Raw genomic sequence first — 25,128 nt, 5'->3', positions numbered from 1 at the left:
ATCACTACCACCATCCTCACACTTCAACGAGAACTCCATTGACAACCCACAAAATGTAGGTCACCAACACCATACCCCTCCGTTGTGAGAGCCCAGGTACCATAAAAATCCACACTAGACAAAAAGAACTGGTAACTAGGAAATACCATAACTAAACCAAAATACATGGTTGTGGCTCTGATATGTCATCCTAATCCCAGGAAAGAAAGGCCTACACAAGACCAACAAAAGATAAAAATAACAAGTGATTTCAGAAGGAGTCTATACCCATCATCCACCATCCACTTTCACTACTTTCCATTTGATGAGGACACATTTTCTAGAACACAAGCACTTGAAATACAAGGATCTCTAATGACTCCTCCATTAGACTCACAAGGAACATGGATTTCCAAGTGCCTAAGGTTGGCATCAATTTGGTCCACATAGAAAGACAAACTCTTCAACATTCTTTTAACATCTTCCAGGAAGGCAAAGATGTTGGAATTCTTGACAAGTTTATCTCTTAGTACCAAACCCAACAACATATTCATTTTCCAATGAAGAGAAACTAATTTCAAGTACTATTTCATTCTATCTCTTGTGTGTCCATGGTTTGGTACTCACCTAGCTAGGTCTTTTAGGAATTCCAAGTCAGACATCAACTTCTTGTCATCCAAAGATTTTGTATCTAAATCCCTTATATATTGATTCATTTCCAATGGAATTGCATTAATATATGACATCACCGTGTTGTGACAAAATAACCTCATTCGCCTCTGTCCTGAGAGTGAAGTGCCACCACCACCCCCTTCTACTTCTTTACCTCTTCCTTAGCAGCATCTCTAAGTCATAAGGGGACTAAATTGGATCTCTATGGGGTTTCCCCTACCTATAAAGGGACCAAAAAACCAAGCCCTTTATCTCTCGACCAAATTGAGACACCAAGACATCAACTCATCACAATAACCCAAGATAAAGTAAATGAATTTTGATAAAAATCCACCTGAGCAGGAAGAAGGTGACACAAATTCAACCATTGGCTTGATTTCCTCCCCATTAGATAAAGAAAACATCACCCCAATAAAATAGACTTAACACGACCCATTAAACAAAGACCCAGATTACAACCCCTCTCATAGAATATGATTTGATAAGAAAATCACACTACCCACAACAATATTCTCCTTCCTAACCAACAGAGGCCACCCATGACACAATGAAGTTGAGATAGACCTGGACACCTAATAACCCAAGGAAAAAGAAGAGAAACACCTGACTTCTAGATGAAATTAACAAGCCAATGATAAAATAAATGTGCTTCTAGAACCAAATGACCATAAACACCCAAATGATCTACTAACCACACTTGACAAAAGACCAAAATATATGAAATGGACTTATAGGCTGAGCTCCCTAGCCAAAAAGCAGGAAGAACAAGCTTCATCTTCTAGCAAGAACCATGTACACAAACCACCACGTCCACGTACTAGAGGGTGAGGAGCCTCGAAACTTTGTTCAACCTCGATAAAAGCACTGGAAACTTCCAGATTAGGGAAACACTCTTCTTCCCTTTCTCATAAAATACACTCCATGAAGCCAAGGGCTTACCCTCGTCTCTCTAATTCTCTCCCCAAGCACAACTTCCAACTTTCCACAACATAGAAAAAGACCCAAGCTAAGAGATTAATTGCATTCTTGTGCATGTGAAGCAAATTTCAGGTACCATAGATATTAAATGGAGGATTTATTGCTCAAGGGTGGTGGGAATGATGTCTTAGGTCCTGTCTCATCTAGCATAACACCCCCATTGGGGTCATATTTATCGATATTATAAAATACTATTTTCAGCATTTATTCGATGAATCGGTGCATATTCAACACATCATTTGAGTGCTTAATAACATTTACTATTTGTAAATAATGCAATAGCATGCACAAGTCTTTGCAATCAGTATCTATCATAGCAAATTGAAATAATGTGTGAATCTCCTTCACACACTTCTATTTGTATGTTTCTTCCTAACAATACAAGCTTATTCTTTATATTTACACTGCGCACATGTGTAATTATTATTCATCGCAAACATATCAAGAAGATCATATTTTTCGATATTTTTTTTAAAAGGAACAACTATGGATTTGTATTAAAAATTCCTATTTTGAAGGCTAGGACCTTGTACAACATCATCCAAAATCATCCATAGCTTCTACAACATCAATAAAAAAGAACCCACTCAATTATAAATGAATTAACTTGTCTTACACATCATACAAATTCCACTCTTCTAAATAGATTGGCCCTATATAGTTTCCAAAAGACACGTAATATTGCTATGTATTTACGAAACATAGAAGGTAAAATTGCAAGACTAGACTACATTAAAGTCCTCTCGAGTATTCATTTTAGTTGGCCTGTGATTTTTTGAATTATTCTAAGTAGGTTGCACTTCCAAGCCTGAATCCCCTTCATCCTCCATCAAGTCCTGTGTGCTTAAATTATCCTCACCACACACCTCAAACTCTTATAAATCACCACTATTGATCAAAATTCTCCCTTCTACTTCCGCCAGCATTGAGTTGTAAATTCTGAAACTCAAAATCTTGACTATTAATTGTAGCCCCTCCATCTTCAAATCTAGCAGGTTTAGGCTTTGAGACAGGAGCCGAAATTGGTCATGAGATTCTAACACATTCATTTCCCCAAACTTGGAGGTTGAGGAAAGCAAGAATTATATGGATGCTTCCATCTAAGCTACCTAAAGGATTATTTCCTCTACACTTAGATTTTTCTAACTAGCCATTGCTCAATTGTAACTCCAAACTGCCTATATTCCCTAGTGAGTTAGAAGTTTAACGTTCAATTTGGAATTGGTGTGTGACTGAATTGCCTCATTTTATAAATATCGCAAGTTAAATTCTCGATTATTCATTTCCTTTCATACTTTTAATGCAATCCATCCTCACATAAAATGACTAGACATAATGATCCCATGTTAATTTACTCATTCTGCAACTAGATACATCCCCCAAGGAGATCAAACATTGCAAGCATGCAACCTTCAAAGGGTTTAAAGTGATGAGATTTTGGATTGTGTGGGCATATTCCTTAGCAGTGGAATTTTCTTGCATCCATCCATTGACATGTGATTCATTGTGTAAGTGTTCCAAGTGGAGGCTAGATCCCATTGTTTAATGCTAATTATTCTTTTTTGGTGCAGAGGAGTAATAATTTCATTTATCTAATGCCCATAATATGCTCTTACTTTTGGACTGGTGCCATCCCATCCATTAATTTGATCCATTACTCCTATTATTATCATTATCCCTTGAGATATCCTCTTAGTTTTCATGGAAAACGATTTATGCTATGAACATTTCATCCATGACCAATTCTCCTTGAACCAAAGCGATGCCTTTATTGGACAAGGAGTCCGCCTCAGAGTGAAGGTGCCTTTTCACATGAAAAAATTCAATAATTTCAAACTTTTCCAACTGAATATTAATTATTTGTAGGATGGGAGTTTGAAACTGATCAGAAACCCCATCAAGTTTATTCACCTACTGAATTACTATCATCGAGTCCCCAAATACTAATAAATGATGAATAAGCCTAGATAGAGCTAGTTCTAGGCCTTTCCATAATCCTAAATATTCTCCTAGCTATTATTTGATGCTACTAGTCCCCAAGAAAAATAAATCTTCCTTGCTCCAATGGGGTGAAAGATAACCCGTCCCGCTCTTTCTGCCCCTGGGTTACATTTCAGAGCTCCATAAAAAAATAGTGAACATTGACCCTTATTTTTCCTATAGCTCTAAAATTCATCACTATCCATTCTTATTCAAAATATTTTTGCACCGGTATTTTTGAAGTTGAAGTTGCCAGCTTTCTCTGAAACTTGGTCAAGTTTGAGCTAATCCTTTTTACTTGCTGATAGATCATTGAAATTTGCTTAATCAAATTCTTGCATTGAGATTTTCTCAAAGAGAATTTGTAGGGCTTTAGAGGCCAAGTGGATAGGATCTGGGTGGGAGGCCTAGAAGATAACTTGATTTCGAGTAATTCAAGTCACCCAACATAAATACTCCAGGAGAGCCATTAATATTTTTACTACCAATGAATATGATTTTCACTGTCAAGGAATTTTCTGCCTCTAGTGCACAAACATTTCTTGCCATCTCTCTAGTATGTGTTGTAGGTCTATTACATAAGCCAAGGTAAATTTATATACTTCCAAAGAAAACAGAAACTATCGGAAAAGGTGAGGGATGCCTTCTTATAATTTCTCACATAATACACACAAAGAGGTATCCTGTATATTTCTTCTTTTAAGATTTTTTGTAGTTAGGTTTTTCTCATGAATTATCTCTCAATAAAATAGATTTATCTTTTACATCCCATTTATATTCCAAATTTTACCCCATATTCGGTCTGGAAGAGGATGAATAAATTCTTGTATCATCAATTCATACCCAACTTTAACAAAATAGATCTTTCATCTGCTACCCATCTAAGTACACTTTTCCAACTGAGAGGTGACAATTGGAGTGTATGCCTTTAGAGCTTTGATCAGGGTCCATTATTGGTGCAACTCTGAAGGAATATTGGGGCAAGAGGTCATCCTATCCATTTACCTTTATTGTCTCATTGTGAAATGTATGTAATCTTGTTGTATCCTTTAGCCGCCATCCAATTGGCCAACTCCATCATTCCATCAATTTCACGTGTGATATCGACGATGGGGATTCAATCCTTCCATAAGTATATTCATGCACCACTCATTGTTTTCCATCCTAATTTTTCAATAATGATGGGGGTTATTGCTTTACACAATTTCCAAATCTTTGATCCTTGATCTTTCAAGGTGTCAGGAACCTTGAATTATGAAAATATTTGCGAATGAAGGTAGTTTTCCACCATTTATTGGAGTCTGATAACAATTTCTAGACAATTTTTTCTCCCAGTGAAAGATTCATTAGATTCAAATCGTTGATCTACAATCCTTTGAATGTTTTGGGAAGGTGGACAACATTCCAATTCACTAGATGGAATCGTTTTTCATTTCTCTTCCGGCCATGCCAAAGAAAATTCCCCAATGAACAACTTATTTGATGAATGATTGACTTTTGTTCCTACATACCATTTCCCATATATATAGGAAGGGAGGATAAGAATGATTTGATTAAGTATCCCTTTCCTACCTTATTTAACCGCTGAGAACCACAAGATTGAATTATGTTCCTTACCTTTTGTAGTACTTCCTCCTAATCTTCAACATTAGATGAACTCAAAGATATTGGAATTCCCAAATATTTGAAGGATATCCAATCTAGAACAACATAGAACTCTAGAATCCTAGATATTTCCTGTAGTGTTTAAACTGAATAGCTCCATCCATACACCTATCATTTTATGTTATTGACCTTCCCTTTGGACAAATCCAAGTATGGGTTCAATATATTCTTGAATTAAGACACTATTATTTTTTAAGCATCCCTCAACAAGATAATATCATATGCGAAACTGGGATTGATTCACTCCTAAAAAATTCCTTCCTATACTCAAGCCCAAGAGTTTTCCATAGTGTCTTGCTTTCTCCAAATTTTAACTCAAGATTTCAACCATGAGTATGTAAAGAAGTGGGAACCAAGGGAAACCTTACCATAAACCTCTCGATGCTATAAAAAAAATAAGTGGGACGACCATTGACCGATGGTGCAATTTAAGGAGAACCAATACTTGCATTTGTCCATTAGATGAACTCCTTACTAAAACCTATTTTTTCAAGCATAAGAAATAAAAAGGATTGTTTTACCCGATCAAATGCATTTTCCATATCCATAATCTCAAACCTCCTTCCTTGAAAGGATCATCTCTTAAACAAGAATGATATTGTCCAAGATTTCCCACCATTGCATAAATCCCCCCTAGTTTTCTAAGATTATTCCTGTAAATAACTTCTTCAACGTCAATGCGATAACCTTCACGAATTTTTTGTATGTCGAGTTGCATAAATATATTGGGCAAAACCTAGAGAAATTTACCGGATTTGACTCTTTTGCGATGAGAGCAAGGAAGGAAGAATTAGTTTCTCCACCTATACTTTCTTTATTCCTCTTACTCTTTAGCATCCATACACATCCCATTTTATTATGAGCCATAAATACCTAAAGAAAATTATAGAAAATCCATCAGGTACATGGGGTTTGTCTAGATCCAATTTCTAGATTGCACAAAGGACTTCAGCTTCATCTATTTCTTTGAGAAGAGATAGATTATCAAAGTCCCACAGAAGCATGGGAACATAGCTAAGGAAATCTTGAGCTTGGGACATGTCAACCACTCTATCCTTGCAGTAAAGGGCTTGACAATGCAGGAATGTTTCTTGCTTAATATATTTAAAGGAGGATACCTTCATCCTTCCTTCAGGAATTATCTCTATGACTATATTCCTCAATTCACGAGATTTATCATACTTATGAAAAATTGAGGTGTTTTGATCTCCTTCCTTAAGCTATGAAATTAGATATTTTAATCTCTACAGTTCTTCCTCTTTCCTACTTGTAGTAAAAGGTTCATTTTTTAACTCCCTTGTTTTTCAAAATTCTAGGGTTCAACATTACCTTCCTCGTATAGAATTTGATGTTGTTCTAATTGATTGATAATTTATTTATGCTTCTACCTTTGTGGTTGGTAATGCTCCTTTAGCAAGTCTCTCAATTTTATTTTATTTTTTGCATACCTAATTTTAGATTCCTAGTCAAATTCGATGATCCTTTTATAGGGGTATTTCATGGTTCCTTAAAAAAATCTATCACACCTTCCTCCCTTGTCGAAGTCGGGTTCCACTTGAACAGAGTTGGCCCTAAATTATTTGAGTTGTCCAAGTTCAGGACTATAGGGAGATGATCTGATTCTTGTTGATCCTTGATTGAGAAGATAGTTTTTAAACCTTTTAGAATCTAGTTATTGTGAAGAAGGAATATGTCCAATCAGGCTGCCATATAATTTTCTCTCGTTCCTCTATTTGTCCAAATATGTTTCCCAAAATTTGGGGGAACATCCACCAGGTTCCAATCACTTATTATGTCCTCCATTCTTTCTAAAAAAGGATTCCTCCTCCCTTTTCTAAATATTTAAGTGTTGTATTAAACCCCCTCCATGATACAATTAATGTGCCAATCTTTCTTTTGGTGTGGTTTAAAGAGTCCTAGAATTCCACTTTTTTCTCTACTACACTAGGGCATATATATTGACCAGTAGAATGTCTTCCTTCATGCATTCCATTTCTAAAAGTACCTCTATCCATAATTTCATTTTGAAAGCCTTCCTCGAGATGCACTTGGATTTTCTTCTTAAAACCTAAGAGTAATTTTTTTGACCTATTCTTGGCTTATAAGGCCCTTGTAGAAAAACAATATAGACATCAACTACTAAGGTTAAATATAGATAATGGAGGTGAATATGTGAACGCAAATTCATAAGTTTCATAACTACACAAGGGATTCATATGCAACACACTACTCCATATACACCACAACAAAATGGTGTTCTTGAAAGAAAGGATTGTACATTAAATGAGACAACTAATTGTATTATTCATTTTGAAGGATTGAGTATTAATTATTGGGTGAAAGAAATAAAAGTTTCCAATCACATAGTAAATCTCACTTCTACAAAGGATTTAAATAATATAAAGGTAGAAGAATTATGGACTAAAATTAAGCCGAATGTAATCCAATCTTGGGTATTTGGCAGTGTAGCATTGGCTCCATTCCTGATGAGAAAAGGAAATCCTTACAACTTAAAAGTGAGAGGTGTACTTTTGTTGGATATTGTGAATATGCAAAAGGTTATAAACTTCTTGAAATTCATTCTAATGAAATAATAATTAGAATGGAAATTAAATTTCAATTGAAATCTCTTATCATATTAGCTTAATTCAACATTTGTGCCACCTTCGACTTGTGACCCATATTTGATGTTTATGCTTTCTTTTCTTCATATTCTAATTTCATCTTTAGATGATGACAATGAGCACGAAAAATCATGCCTCCCTACTCACATTCGTACATATGGGTACTTTGAACAATAACATGCACTGTCATTGAAACTTCTTAGATGAATATGTTCAATATGAGAAGTAATTGTTAATACTTTTAGTGATCCTACTAATCAACATTTTACTCATTTATAGTTGTAGGGAGCCTCCTCTCTTTTGGGTCAAGTTTTAGAGACTCATTGTCTAGAAAAAAATTAAAAGGCTTCATCTTATCTACATTTGGAAATAGAAATGAATGAATAATATTGTTCCTAGATGGTAAATGATACTTGGAAACTTTTCCCTGTTCCAAAAGGAAGAAAAATTTCCAGATGTAAATGGGTGGATAAAACTAAGTATGAATTATATGGAATTGTTGAAAGACATGAGGATTGATTATTTGCTAAGGAATTTTCTGAAGTTGAAGGAATAATATACAATTAAACCTTTTCCCATGTTTCCAAAATGAATTCCAACCACCTTGTCTAGACCTCATTGCCTCAAATGTATATTAAATTTTCCTTCTTGCATGGGGATATACAAGAAGAAATCTACATGGAATTACCTCTTGGATATGTTCAAAGTGACTTCAACCTTGTTTTCCACCTTAAAAAATCTTTGTCATTTTAAAAAATCTCTTTGATCTTGGTATGAAAAAATGTGGCATAACTTTCTTCATGATACCAAGAAGTATGTCATTATGACCCCAATTTCCACACCACGAATGTAGGAGGTCATACCATTATCTATGTTATTTATGTTCATGAATTTATCCTTACTAGTAGCGACATTAAATGTTTAACCAATATGAAATGAATCCTTAAGAAGAATTTTGAAATGATAGACTTAGGGTATTTTCATTATCTCCTTGGCTTCCAAGTATTATAAAATAAGTAAGGAATTTATCTTTTGCAATCTTGGTATGCATCTAACCTTCTTCACCATTATTGTATGGAATATTGTAAACCATCTTCTTCCTCTCACTCTAGAGTAAAACTTTCTACCACCTACACTGCACCTGAAGTTGATGCCACTTTGCATGATCAATTAGTTGGTAGCCACTTATACTTGACTTGTACCCATCTTGATCTATCCTTTGTTGTTTGTATTATTTCCCAATATATGCAAGCGCCCCATGAAAGTTACTAAAAATAAAAAAAAATGATGTCTCAATATATTTGAGGTATATTTCAATTTGGTATATATTACAATTCATGGGGGAGTCCTTTTTTGGCTGGGTTCACTAATTTAAATTTGACTAGTGACTGTGATGATCAAATGTTTATTACATGTTATGTTTTCAATCTTGGTTCGAGACCTATCACTTGGGTTTGTAGGAAGCATGAAGATATTTCTCTTTCTTCAACAAAAGAAAAGTATCAAGTAGTGGTTAATGTAATTCACGAAGTCTTGTGGGTAAAAAAAATCCTTTTAGAGTTTAGATTCCAATAATAGCATCCGACTACCCTTTGATGTGACAATCAAAGTGCCATCAATTTGACCAAAGATATAATCTAGAATTAATATAGTGAAAACACTAAAACTACAATTTTTCTTCATTTGAAATCTCATTCATGATTAAGTTGTTGAAGTTACAATTTTCTTTACAGATGATCAAGTTACAAACATTTTCAAAAATTCTCCTACAAGAACGAAGTTTACTAAACCTCAATCTATGTTAGCAGTTAAGGATATTGTCATTAAGGAGGGATGAGAGCTAATGCCTCCTCCATTTTCCTATTGTTTTATCTTTGTAAATCCTTAAATATTGTCCCATGTTGTTTTTAAGAGGAATGTTAGTTTAGACAAATAGGTGTTAGTTAGTTTCAACTTGGTGTAATATGTCTATTGTGTAAAAGCATGTGTCTTTAATATGCATCAATTTCATTGTAATTCAATAGTCATGATATGTTCTAGACATAGAGTGATTGAATGAATCATATTCTTCTTGATATTAATGACTATTGATCTTTGGATTAACATTTAATTGGTCCATGATGTTTGTTTGAAGAGTAGTTCGATGCAAAATTTCTTATGTAAATTGTTTTATGTTGCATTAATAAAAATTCCTCGAGTGGCAACATTGGGTGGGGCCATGAACTATTTCCCTCTTATACTTTTTTAACCACATAAAAATACTAGTGTTATGATCAATTATCTATTTGTGTGAGTGGTTATTAAAGTTGTTCTTCGTGTATGGAACACCCTTGTTTATTGGACATTTCCCTCGTGGGACCAAACACTAATTAATCCACTTGGTGTAGCTACAATGGGATGCAACTCATTACTATTTTTTGTTAAATATCAACCACATTATCCCTTGAACTTCTTGTTGAATTTATTTCAACATCACATGTATAGTAGAATGAATAATCATTTAGCCTCATGGACAATCCAAGTAGTGGGAGGATATCAACTAGTATTGCATAATTGGAGTTAGAGAAGAAGAGACACATTCTACAACCCAATATGAGGGAGATATTGAATTCCTTCAATGCGCAATCTCCAGTTGAAAAGTGTCCCTTTTAAAATAAAAATAAAATATTCTCTAAATTAACAATGCTGGCTATAATAGTTTAAAAAAAAATATACATATTTGGTATGGTGTGGTAAATTTTTTTCTCTTTCTCTCAACCATAAATAAAGTATTTATATGTCCATGTGAAGTAACATAACTTTATATTAACTTTTGAGAGAGATGAAATAACTAAAAATACTAGACATAATAGAGATATTAGACATATTAGGCCAAGTTGAAATGAACTAACTGCTATGTGTCTAAATATTCTAACATCACTCTTGAAAACAATATGGGACAAGATTTAAGGATTTACAAAGATAACACAATAGGAAAATGAAAGAGGCATTAGATCTCATCCTTCCTTAATGGGTTATGCTAATATTTCAATACAATATTTAAATAACTATTTGAATATCATGCTAACTAATTTATTTCAATATCAATTTCATATATATGTAGATATAAGAGAAAGTAATAAAATTTTATTTTAATGTTCACCATTATAAAATAATTATATACTCAAATAAACAAATTAATAGAAAGTACAATAAATTCAATTCTTTCCTAATATGAGTAATAAAAGGAAGATTTGTAGTTCATTTAATTTTTAATATAAAATTTATATATTACATTAAAAAAAATTAAATGCCCATGTTGAATGAACTATTTCAATTTCAACTACCTATATATTATACATGATTAAACAAGAAAAAGGTGCATATATTTTACAAAGTAATTGGAAAAAATAAAAAGTTATGGCTTAAAATATTTGAAGTTTTTAAAATATTCTACATTTTAGCCATTTCATATGGATCAAATTTGTATGAAATCTAGTAAAGATTTATTGGAGTTGTATATTTGAGTTGTGCAACCTACACAATACAAGTGGCCAAAAAGCTTTTCATGCAAAAATGCAATTATATATATATATATATATATATATATATATATATATTCCAAATTTGATTTAGTTACATGAGTGGCTGCTAACCAAAAAACAAACAATAAAAAATGATATATATCTATATATATATATATATATATATGGGTAAGAAATACCAAAATTTGATTTAGTTACATAAGTGGCTACTAATTAAAGCACAAGAAAATAAACATTACTAAAATAAAAACAAATTTTAGTAAATTATTATAAGTTAGTGAATTTTTAAAACATTTTAAATAATCTAATTTACAAAATATTTAGGAGAAATAAAATTTTTAAATAAATTCTGATTAATAAATTTTAGTAAATTATTATATGTTAGTCAATTTTTAAAACATTTTAAATAATCTAATTTACAAAATATTTAGGGAAAATAAAATTTTTAAATAAATTCTGATTAATATTTTAATTTTAAAAAAGAGCTTTTAGTAGGAAGTTGATTATCATCGGGCCTGGAGTATGCCCTAAAACTGCTTCTGCTTGGCTAAGAGCTCGTCTTCCTCGGACGCAAGGAAACAGGTTAACGGCCCAAGACCCAGAGACATCTGGCAGGAGTGAAAGTCTGCTCCCTTACGGACCACCAGCGGGTTATTTCAGGTGGCATGGTTTTCCTTGATAACAGTGATGTGTGAAACAACTTCAAATTAAAAAATTAATAACAGAAACATGTCAAAAAAAAACATCAAGTTTGATTTATTTAAGACAGTTAGATAGGGAAAAATGATTATGATCCAGCGAAGCCAAATTCAATATCGGTTTAGCTCATATAAAACAATATCTTACTCTTAAATATCATAGTCTCGAGCAGAATCAGATCACACTTACTTTAAGAGGCCATATAAATAAACCTTAGCCAATAGGAATAAGACTAAGAATATAATCAAATTATATAATCAAATAATAATGAACTGATCGAATAAGACACAGCAATGACGGGCCGTTAGCTGTGCCGGTGCATCGACCATTGAAGAAGAAAATGAAAGTTAGACACAGCCGTGGATTACGATCTCTGATCTTTCAAAGGCATGTGAGCAAGTGGGTTAATTTGACAGTTTGATTGTTTTGAATTTGTTGTTTTTGGTTTGGATCAATTGGTAGCTATTATTGCACAGCTCGTCGAGTTCCGTAAATGTCACTGTTAACTTATTTCATGGTTCTCTTCGAAAATGAATTCATTGTTTTGGCTGACTGATAAATTGAAATCGACGTGTAATGCAATAACCAGAAACTATTGAAGAGACGGCATGTCACAACAATAATACAACTTGTTCTGTTGTTCCGAAGTCCAGTCAGTTGTTGACAAGCTATGGAGACTACTATAATAGGGTTGATGTCATTACTGGCATCATGTCCATATGATTCATATTCCTAATAGGACATTAAAAATCAAAATGTTAAAATGTTTTAAATTAATCTAGTCAAAATGTTTATGTAACCGTATAAAAAGAATAGACATTACATTCCAACCTTTCTTAGATTTTGGATTGGAGAAAGCCTCCATGCCCAGGAGCTTGATATGAAAATATATTATAGTTTAATTATATTAAACTCTCTTTCAAAAGTATAAGAAGATGTTTATGTAACAGTATAAAAGGAATAGACATTACATTCCAACCTTTCTCACATTCCATGCCCATGAGCTTGATATGAAACTATATTATAGTTTAATTATATTAAGCTTTCTTTCAAAAGTATAAGAATAATACATCTTTTTGTTAATTTTTTTTTTACTATTTTTTTTTTTCAAAGTTGGATATAAAAGTATATTATTTAACCTGAAAATTATGATTAAGAATAAAATATTTTACCAACATATTATATTATTAACATGAAAATTATGAACCGGAATAAAATATTTTACGAACATCTTTTTATATTCATTTTAGATTTTTATTATAGCACACATCTCCCTCATATTAGATTATAAAATAAATTTCTTAACAATTTTAAGTAACACATATAAATCATAGCCACAGTTAGATAAGTATATCTAATACTTCGATAAAAATTGGAGGCAGTTCATAGTAGCCTGTTGAGTGGATAAACAAAAAAATCATAGTTCATAGTTTATGACAAGGCTTTATTAAATTGTGTCTAGAATGAATAGTTTATGACTAGGATTTATTAAATTGTGTGTCTGGAATGGACATAGATGAGTGTAAAATGGAAATTAATTGTGAGCTGAAATTTTCCAGATTTCAAAATTTTAATGTTTTTTTAATAATTTAAAAATCTGAGATAATAAGGAAAGAAAATTTTGAAGTTGAACAAATTTTATAAAAAATAATTTATTTTTTATATATATTTATATTAAGAATTGATTTTTTATATATATTTATGTCCATAGAAATCTTATAAAAATAAGTTTTGAATATTTAATTTTTAAATATGTATTAATTATAATTTTTTTAAATAAAATAAGAAACTAATGAGCCATATATTTTTGAGTTTTGTATATTTAATTTTTAAATATATATATTAATTACAAAAAACTTTAGATAGAATTTCATTAAGATGTAGTTTTGAGTTTTGAATATTTAAGTTTTAATTATATATTAATTATTAAAAGATTTTAGAAAAGATCTAAACACATAAATCTTGTTTAGAGTTTTGAAAAGAATAAATATTTTGAAGATAACATATAAGTGTGATTGTAATTAGTAAATTGTAATTTTAAAATTACTTGAATTTCAAAATAAATTAGAAAAAAAAAAATTGAACGCAAGCTAAACTATTTAAGTTACATACTAAAAAATATGTATATATTTAAATGTTTAAAATATATTTTATCTTGAATTGAAATTTTTTCATCCGATATCAAATTCAAATCAGAATTCTAATTCAAACATGATAACTAGATCCATCATCCATTTATTTATTATGTCACAAGTTATCGAAGAGACGGCATGTCACAACAATAATACAACTCGTTGCTGTTCCGAAATCCAGTCGGTGACAGGCGCCTATGGAGAATACTGTAATAGGGTTGATGTCATTACTGGCATCATGTCTATATGACGTTCAGCCATTTCCAGCACTGACTTTTATTGAAACCCTAACTAGCAGTTGGCATTGTTGGAGCCGACGCGATCCATTTTTGGCTTCGTATTGGTGAAATCGTGGACGCATGTGGGTCGTTTCTGTGGCCATAGGAGGATAGGGTTGCCAATTATTTTGATGAATGGTCCGAAGTTTTGTATTAATGTGTGAAGTCTACATCTGGAAAAGTAAAATCTTCGGCCCTTTTAATGCTACTCAGGAAAAGACAACAAATTTAACATCACACAGATTAGTGTACTGTTGAACAGAGAAGATGCTAAATGCTCCACAAATCTCCACTTGTGTTTTGTCTCACATTAGCCAGGACCATGCGATTATGATATTGGAGGATGTCGTATATCAAGAATGTTTGAATCAAATTTCGGCTGGCAATCGTATGAAGAAGTAAAATAAGGAACTACTTGCTTTACATTTGGGCAATCATGATGTCCAGTCACGGGGTGAAAATAACCATTATTATTTGATAGGCACTTGAATACCCAAGTGGATTCGGGATCAGGTGGTGCAAAAATAAATGGCATTGTCTGGCATCAGCACTGTTAAATACCAATAGTGCTTTTAGATATGGTTATGGATTCAGGTGATGCAAGATTATGTAGCAATGAGAAAATGAAAAAGGTTTAATATTTTATAATTGTGATATGTTGTTTTGGGTTCATTGTTAGTAAAACTGTTTATATAACTAAATGGTGTTTGATCATGGACTCAGGTTGTGTTAAAATAAATGGTCTTGTTTGGCATCTGCACTCTAAAATAGCAGTATTGCTTTTACATAGATTATGGATTGAGGTCATGCAACATGTCTGACAAAATAAAAAATATTTAAAATTTTGTGAATTTTTTTTTGGGTTATTATTAGTAGAAGTTGGTTACATAAAAGCTTCTTGATCTTGGTATGAAAAAATGTGGCATAACTTTTTTCATGATACCAAGAAGTATGTCATTATGACCCCAAATTTTACACCAAAAATGTAAGAGGCCATACCATAATCTATGTTATTTATGTTGATTTTATCCTTACTAGTAGTGACCTTAAATGTTTAACCAATATGAAATGAAGCTTTAAGAAGAAGTTTGAAATGATAGACTTAGGGTATTTTCATTATCTCCTTGGCTTTCAAGTATTATAAAACAAGGAAGGAATTTCTCTTTTGCAATCTTGGTATGCATCTAACCTTCTTCACCATTCTTGTATGGAATATTGTAAACTATCTCCTTCTTCCTCTTACTCTCGAGTAAAACATTCTACCACCTACACTACACCTGAAGTTGATGCCACTTTGCACAATCAATTAGTTGGTAGCCAATTATACTTGACTCATACCCATCTTGATGTGTCCTTTGTTGTTTGTATTATTTCCCAATATATGCAAACATACCATGAAAGTTACTAAAAAGAAAAAAAAATCTCAATATATTTGAGGTATAGTTCAATTTGGTATATATTACAATTCATGGGGGAGTCCTTTTTTGGCTGGTTTCACTAATTTAAATTTGATTAGTGATTGTGATGTTCAAATGTTTATTGTAAGAAGCATTAAGATATTTCTCTTCCTTTTGTAAGAAGCAGTGAGATATTTCTCTTTCTTCAAGAAAAGAATAGTATCGAGTAGTGATTAATATAATTCAAGAAGTCTTTTGGCTTAAATAAATCCTTTTAGAGCTTAGAGTCCAACAATAGCATCCAACTACCCTTTGGTTTGACAATCAAACTGCCAGCAAGATCTAGCATTAACATAGTGAAAACACTAAACTACATTTTTTCTTCATTTGAAATATCATTCATGATTAAGTTCCTGAAGTTACGATTTTCCTTGCACATGATCAAGTTACAAACATTTTTAGAAATTCTCCTACAGAGGCAAAGTTTACTAAACCTAGACCTATGTTAGGTGTTTAGGATATTGTCATTAAGGAGGGATGAGATCTAATGCCTTCTTCATTTTCCTATTGTGTTATATTTATAAATCCTTAAATCTTGTCACATGTTGTTTTTAAGAGGAATGTTAGTTTAGACACATAGGTGTTAGTTAATTTCAACTTGGTCTAATATGTCTATTGTGTAAAAACATGTTTCTTTAATATGTATCAGTTTCATTGTAATTCAATAGTCATGATATGTTCTAGACATTGAGTGATTGAATCAATCATATTCTCCTTGATATTAATGACTATTGATCTCTATATTAACATTTAATGGGTCCATGATCTTTGTTTGAAGAGTATTTTGGTGATAAATTTCTTATGTAAATTGTTTTATGTTGCATTAAAAAAAATTCCTCCAGTGATGACATTGGGTGGGGCCATGAACTATTTCCATCTTAGACTCTTTTAATCACATAAAAATAGTAGTACTATGATCATTTATATTTGTGTGAGTGGTTGTTGAAGGTGTTCTTCATGTACGGAATACCCTAGTTTATTGGACATTTCCCTCGTGGGACCAAACACCACTTAATCCACTTGGTCTAGCTACAATGGGATGCAACTCATTACTATTGTTTATTAAATACTAACCACATTATCCCTTGAACTCCGTGTCGAATTTATTTCAACATCACATGTATAGTAGAATGAATAACCATTTAGCCTCATGGGCAATCCAAGTAGTGGGAGGATATCAACTAGTATTGCATAATTGGAGTTAGAGAAGAAGAGACACATTCTACAACCCAATATGAGGGAGATGTTGAATTCCTTCTCTGCACAATCTCCAGTTGACAAGTGTCCCTTTTAAAATATAAATAAAATATTCTCTATATTAAAAAACAATGCCCTTTTAAAATAAAAATAAAATATTCTCTAAATTAAAAAAACAATGCTAGCTATAGTAATTAAGAAAAAGGAATATACATATTTGGTATGACCAATAAAAATTTGATACATTTTTGGTATGATGTGGTAAAAATATTTCTCTCTCTCAGCCATAAATAAAGTATTTAGATGTCCATGTGAAGTAACATAACTTTATATTAACTTTAGAGAGAGATAGCAATAACTAAAAATAATAGACATAATAGACATACTAGACATATTAAACATATTAGACCAAGTTGAAATGAACTAACTCCTATGTGTCCAAATATCCTAACATCCCTCTTAAAAACAACATGGGACAAGATTTAAGGATTTACAAAAGTAACTCAATAGGAAAATGAAAGAAGCATTAGACCTCATCCCCCTTAATGGGTTATGCTAATATTTCAATACAATATTTAAATAACTATTTGAATATCATGCTAACTAATTTATTTCAATATCAATTTCATATATATGTAGATATAAGAGAAAGTAATAAAATTTTATTTTAATGTTAACCATTATAAAATAATTATATACTCAAATAAACAAATTAATTGAACGTAAAATAAATTCAATTATTTCCTAATATGAGTAATAAAAGGAAGATTTGTAGTTCATTTGATTATTAATATAAAATTTATATGTTACATTAAAAAAATAAATATTTCAATTTCAACTACCTATATATTATACATGATCTAGCAAAAAAATGTGCATATATTATACAAAGTAATTGAAAAAAAAAAAAACTTATGGTTAAAATATTTGAAGTTTTTTAAATATTCTACATTTTAGCCATTTCATAAATATATTTTGGGTCAAATTTGTATAAAATGTAGTAAAGATTTATTGGAGTTGTATATTTAAGTTGTGCAACCTACACAATACAAGTGACCAAAAAGCTTTTCATGCAAAAATGCAATTTAAACAATGAAGAATGATATATATGACCAAAATTTCCAAAACATTTTAAATGATCTTATTTATCAAATATTACTAGAAATACATTTTTAAATAAATTCTAATTAATATCTTACTATTTTAAAAACAAACATACTACTTTCTAGCCCAAAGTTGATTATCATAATCATTATTATTGGGTGTCTCATTTGTCCCTCAAAATTGCATATAATATATACATATCTATAAAGATGAAATAAAGATATATAATTCATGAAATAAAGATATATAATTCATGAAATGTTCAATTTCAAATTAAAAAATTAATAGCAAAAACATTTAAAAACATCAATTTTGCATATAATATATACAGAATGATTATTGGGTGTCTCATTTGTCCATCAAAATTGCATATAATATATACGTATCTATAAAGATATGTAATTCATGAAATGTTCAACTTCAAATTAAAAAATTAATAACAAAAACATTTAAAAACATCAATTTTGCATATAATATATACATATCTCTACAGATATGTAATTCATGAATGTTTAACTTCAAATTAAAAAATTAATAACAAAAGCATTTAAAAACATCAAGTTTGATTTATGTAAGGCAGTTAGATATGGGAAAATGATTATGATCCACTCAAACCAAATTCAATATAGGTTTAGCTCATATAAAATAATATCGTTTTTCCATGGGGAAGTGCATCTCCGCTGAAGAAGCATCAACATATTCACTGAAAGCGAGCAGATACAACACATATCACCGAAACGAGCAGATATACTAGCTGCAGAGCAGCATTACATACACCGGGAATGGAACCTGGAAGGGGAGGCTATGAACGGCCGCCCCTAACCACTCGGGAAGGCAGTTAGACAATATCTTACTCTTAAATATCATAGTCTCTCGAGAATAAGAATATAATCAAATTATAATGAAGTTGATCCTTGTTTAATGAGAACAAACTTACTTTAAGAGGCCATATATATTCCCTTAGCCAATAAGATGATTGGCTTATTACTGAATGTAATAAGACACAGCAATCACGGGCCGTTAGCTGTGCCGGTGCATCGACCATTGAAGAAGAAAGTGAAAGTTAGAAACAGCCGTGGATTACGATCTCTGATATTTCAAAGGCATGTGAGCAAGTGGGTTAATTTGACAGTTTGATCAATTAGTAGCTATTATTGCACAGTTCGTCCAGTTCCGTAAATGTCACTGGTAACTTATTTCAATGTTCTCGTCGAAAATGAATTCATTGTTTTGGGTGACTGATAAAATGAAATCGACGTGTAACGCAATAACCAGAAGCTATTGAAGAGACGTGCATGTCACAACAACAATACAACTTGTTCTGCTGTTCCGAAGTCCAGTCAGTTGTTGACAAGCTATGGAGACTACTGTAATAGAGTTGATGTCATTACTGGCATCATGTCCATCTGATTCATATTCAATCACAGGTCATCAGAAATCTAAATGTTATTTTTCTTTTAAATTTGATCCAGTGAAAATGTTTTTGTAACAGTATATGAATGATAAGATAGGGTTGATGTCATTACTGGATAAAAATCTAAATGTTATTGTAATCTGATCTTGTGAAAATGATTTTGTAACAGTATAGGAAATATAGGATGGGAAAAAGCTTCTATGCTATGAGATTGGTATAAAAATATATTATAGTTTAATTTATTTAAACACTTTATTGTTTTTTTTTCAAAACTATAAGAATTATACATCATTTTCCTAAATAAATATTTTTTTACTATTTCGTTCTTTAAAGTTTGATATAAAATTATATTATTTAACATGAAAATTATGAGTAGGAATAAAATATTGTACCAATATATTATATTATTTAACATGAAAATTATGAGTAGGAATAAAATATTTGATACATATTCACATTAGATTTTTAGAATTTTATTATAGTACATATCTCCCTCATATTAAGTTGTAAAATGAATTTCTCAACAATTTTAAGTAACACATATAAATCATAGTTACCAAATATGTGGAAATATTGAATACTTTGGTAAAAATTCTATCCTGTTCATAATACAGTGTTGCATCAAAAATTCATAGTTTATAGTTTATGACACAGATTTATTAATTTATCTGTCTGGAATAGAAATAGATGCGTGTAAAATGGAAACTAATTGTGAGCAGAAATTTTCCAGATTTCAAAATTTTAGTGTTTTTTTTAATAATTTAAAAATCTGAGATAATAAGGAGAAAAAATTTGAAGTTGAGAAAATTTTATAAAAAATGATTGATTTTTTATATATATTTAGGTTAAGAATTGATTTTTGTTATATATTTATGTTAAGAGAAATTTTATAAAAATAAGTTTTGAATATTTAATTTTTAAATATATATTAATATAAAAAAGATTTTAAATAAAATCAGAAACTAACCAGAGATATACTATTGAGTTTTGTATATTTAATTTAAATATATATATATTAATTAAAAAAAATTAGATAGAATTGCAGTAAAATGTAGTTTTGAGTATTGAATATTTAAGTTTTAATTATGTTTAGAATTTTGAAAAGAATAAATATTTTGAAGGTAACATATAAGTGTGGTTGTGATTAGTAAATTGTAGCTTTAAAATTATTTATATTGATTAAAATTATTTGAATTTCAAAATAAATTAAAAGAAAATAAACACACTCTATTTTTTTTTTTTGTTTTTTCTTTTTTTTTTCTGAGTAAAGACTATTCTATTATGTATAAAAAAGATGAAAAAATATTTACATAGAGGTGTGAACCTCTGAGGGGGCTGTAGCCTGCCCTCTGTCAAAAAAGCTATTGCAGTGGTCTGTTTACATAGATGAAAACCAAAAGCCCAAAACTCAATAGAGCTAGAGAGGATCTATACCTTGTTTCCGGCCACCCTGTTACAAAATGCATTTCTATGCAACTATTACAAAAAGCTGGAAAGCCAGACTTATAAGCTGGAAGATGAGAAAGAGCCATACTTAAAATACGAGAAATCATATACATCCAAAAAATACCCCAGTCTTGAGATGTCTTGCTGAGACAGAGTGAGTTATGCCTGAGGTGGCAAATCTGTATCTTCTTCATTAGCTTTGCAAGGAGAGCTAACCCATTCAACCATCACATTGTCTTCTATTTCCATATTGTTGCAACCTGGAGGAGTCACAAGATGCAGAACACTACCTGAGAATTGCGCTGGTGCACAAGCAATGATATCTTCATGAGAAGAGGCTTTCTGTTGGCACGAATCCTCTTGATGACCTTCAGCCTCCTGCTCCCCTGGATTGTTGAGGACGTCACCCGCCATGCTTCCTTGAGAGTCACTGGAATTATGAGAGAGAGGCCTATCCTTGGAGTGTTCATCAGAGCCTGTGAGCTCACCTTCTTCCTCTGAGAAGATGACTGTAATGATAGCAGAGATAATAGCCCTGTTTAGCTTACTTTTGAATTTGAAACGTGAAGAGTGGAAAGAACTGTTAAGGGACGGACTGGAGTGGTCTGATGACGGTGAGGCTGGCGATACAGAAGCTAGCGGGAAAATGCGACGAGGATCAGGTCCACCCCTACCCCTAACACCTCCACGTGCTCCTGAACTACTACCCCTCCGGGAAATTCCACGACGCCGTGCCATTGCAGAGAGGATTAATAAACTGAAAGGGCGAAAGGATTGAGGGAGGAAGAAAGATGACCCACCCCAATCTAAAAGAAACAGCAAAGAGCAGAACCCTGAGTAGAAGGCCCCCAGGGTAAACTCCGCACAGAGATTAAACAGAACCACGAAAAAAATCACAGAACTGACAAACTGAACCCCACACCCTGCCCAGACGACTTCAACGAAGACTGAAGCAAGACTTATTGCAGAGATGGGCCAAAGGAAAAAAGACTGACCATACCAGATGCGAACCAGAAGATTCGAGACAAAATACCTGACGCTGGCTAGATTCGAACGCCTATGTAGCCATGGTGGCTTCCAGGTGCTCTGCTCTGTGCCTAAATTCTGAGAACAATTCCTTCCGAGAATATCTCTGCCTAAATAAACCAGAGAGAATGTCGAGGTCCGAACAATTGAATCGCTGCTTGTACCCACCATCTTGAAAAACTTACCCCGCATGCCGTGAACCCAATGTCTCATTAATGCGATTAACTGAGCTGCCATAAATCGCCTCCCTGATCTACCGTGATGCCAGATGCCGACGTCGCTTGCATGAGCATTAACATCTCATTAAGGCACCCGCATCGGGTAAACACAACCTATTTACTTTACATAAAAAAATATTTATATTTATATATAAATATTTATAATATATGCCGTCAAATTTTTTCCCAAATTAATTTTTTTCATCCCTATCAAATTCAAATCCAAATTTTATCCAAATTTTAATTCAAACTTGATAGCTAGTTCCATCATCCACTTATCTACTATATGTCACAAGCTATCAAAGAGACGGCATGTCACAACAATAATACAACTCGTTGCTGTTCCGAGCATGTCACAACAATAATACAACTCGTTGCTGTTCCGAAATCCAGTCAGTTGGTGACAGGCGCCTATGGAGAATACTGTAATAGGGTTGATGTCATTACTGGCATCATGTCTATATGACGTTCAGCCATTTCCAGCACTGACTTTTATTGAAACGATAACTAGCAGTTGGCATTGTTGGAGCCGACGCAATCCATTTTTGGCTTCGTATTCATGAAAGCGTGGACGCATGTGGGTCGTTTATGTGGCCATATGAGGATAGGGTTGTCAATTATTTTGATCAAAGGCCTGAAGTGTTGTATTAATGTGTGAAGTCTACATCCGGAAAAATAAAATCTTTGGTCCTTTTAATACTACCAAGGAAAAGACAACAAATTTAAAATTACACAGATTAGTGTACCGTTGAACACAGAAGATGCTACATGCTCCACAAACTAAAATGGACCATGCGATTATGATATTGGAGGATGTCGTATATCAAGAATGTTTGGATTTTGAATCGTATTAAGCAGTAAAATATGGAACTACTTGCTTTGCATTTGGGCAATCATGATGTCCAGTGGGGGTCAAAATAATAGAGGGAAAATAAACATTATTATTTGATAGGCACATGAACACCCATCGTGGATTCGGGATCAGGTGGTGCAAAAATAGATGACATTGTTCGGCATCGGCATTGAGTAGTGCGAAAATAAATGGCATTGATTAGCGCTTTTACATAGGATTATGGATTGAGGTGATGCAACATGCCCTAGAAATGAAAAAAATAAATGGCACTGAGAAGTGCTTTTACATAGGATTATGGATTGAGGTGATCCAGCATGCCCTAGCCATGAAAAAATAAATGGCACTGAGTAGTGCTTTTACATAGGATTATGGATTGAGGTGATGCAACATGTTTCAGCAATGAAAAAATATAAAAATTTACAGCAATGAAAAAATTTAAAAATTTAAAATTTTGTGAAATGTTTTTTTGGGTTATTATTAGTAAAAGTTGGTTACATAATTTTAGTCAAAATTATAATATTGGATTTTAAAAAAAATATAAAATTTAATAGGACAGAAATGCAGTGGTTTTAATTTTTTTAATACAATTAAAAAATATCAAATTATAAAATTATAGTTTAATTATTTTAAACTTTTATATTTCTTTCAGTGGTTTTAATTTTTTTAATACATTTAAAAAATATTAAATTATAAAAATATAGTTCAATTATTTTAAGTTTTTGTATTTTTTTTTCTTAACCCATCAATTATGCCCATGATTTATTATTTCTCATAATATTAAGTTTCAGTAACTTATATGATTATCTAAGAGTTTTTAAAAATAATTATCCAAAATTTTTAAAAGAAATCAATTTGAAAATTTGAAAATACATTTTAAATAAAAAGAAATATAATTATATATAATAAAAAAATAAAATTTCATAAGATAATTAAACTATAATATCAATAATATATATTATAACTTAATAATTAAAAAGTAAAATTCACTTTAATCTCAAATTTATTAAGAGTGAAAAGGAATCATCTTTTGATCTACAAACTTTTTTGCAAATGCAAGTCATTTGATCCATCTCAATGCTTGATAAATCCAAAGTTGAAAGAGAAGTAAGTTTATTTTAGTCATGCAATGATTAATACAATGATATAAAATATGCTAAATATGTTTAATATTATTCTCATAAGTTACTTGGCCTCATGGACATTAGACCTCTATTTGTATTAAATACCTAAATTCAACATATCACTCTTCATCAAAATTTCCTATCAAGAAATTCTTGATGTGCAATATTACATCAACAAGACTTACAAGTTGAGCTTCATCTTTTTTCATAGTATCTTTTTGCTGCATCTTAGTTATCCATTTTCTTGTATTCTTCATTCTTTACACTCTTGATTTTCGTTTGTTGTGCTCTTCATTGCCTAAATTCTCCTTGACATTCAATTTTTTCTTTCAAATGTTCTTATTGTCTTCTTGTAATGTACCTCCAAATTACATACAGAAAGAATTGCTTATAATTAATCCAATGCTAACATATGGCCATTGATATCTCACATCATTTTAATTGATGTTCCCCATGAGTAAATTCCTAAGTGAGATGTCAATTGACATGTACATATCCTATTGTGTATATCATAAATTGCTTTCTATCCTTTAAATTGTTATCTATATATATAATGAATGAGACTTAACCTTTAACCTTGAGTTCAACCATTACTTGAACTTTAATTACCTATCCAAAATGTCTCTTTACCTAAATACATTGTTTATCTTATAACTAAAACTTATTTGGTACTATGAAAACATTGTATTATCTCCACTCAGTGGCTACTAGAACCCAAGACATGTATGCCATTTTAACAAGCATGTGCCTCATATCAACCA

Source organism: Pinus tabuliformis, chromosome X (genome assembly GCF_031772625.1).
Source record: "Pinus tabuliformis cultivar Carrire ecotype Pingquan chromosome X, CPIR1, whole genome shotgun sequence".
NCBI lineage: Eukaryota > Viridiplantae > Streptophyta > Pinopsida > Pinales > Pinaceae > Pinus > Pinus tabuliformis.
The sequence above is the reverse complement of the archived record's forward strand: the minus strand, read 5'-3'. Positions refer to the sequence as shown.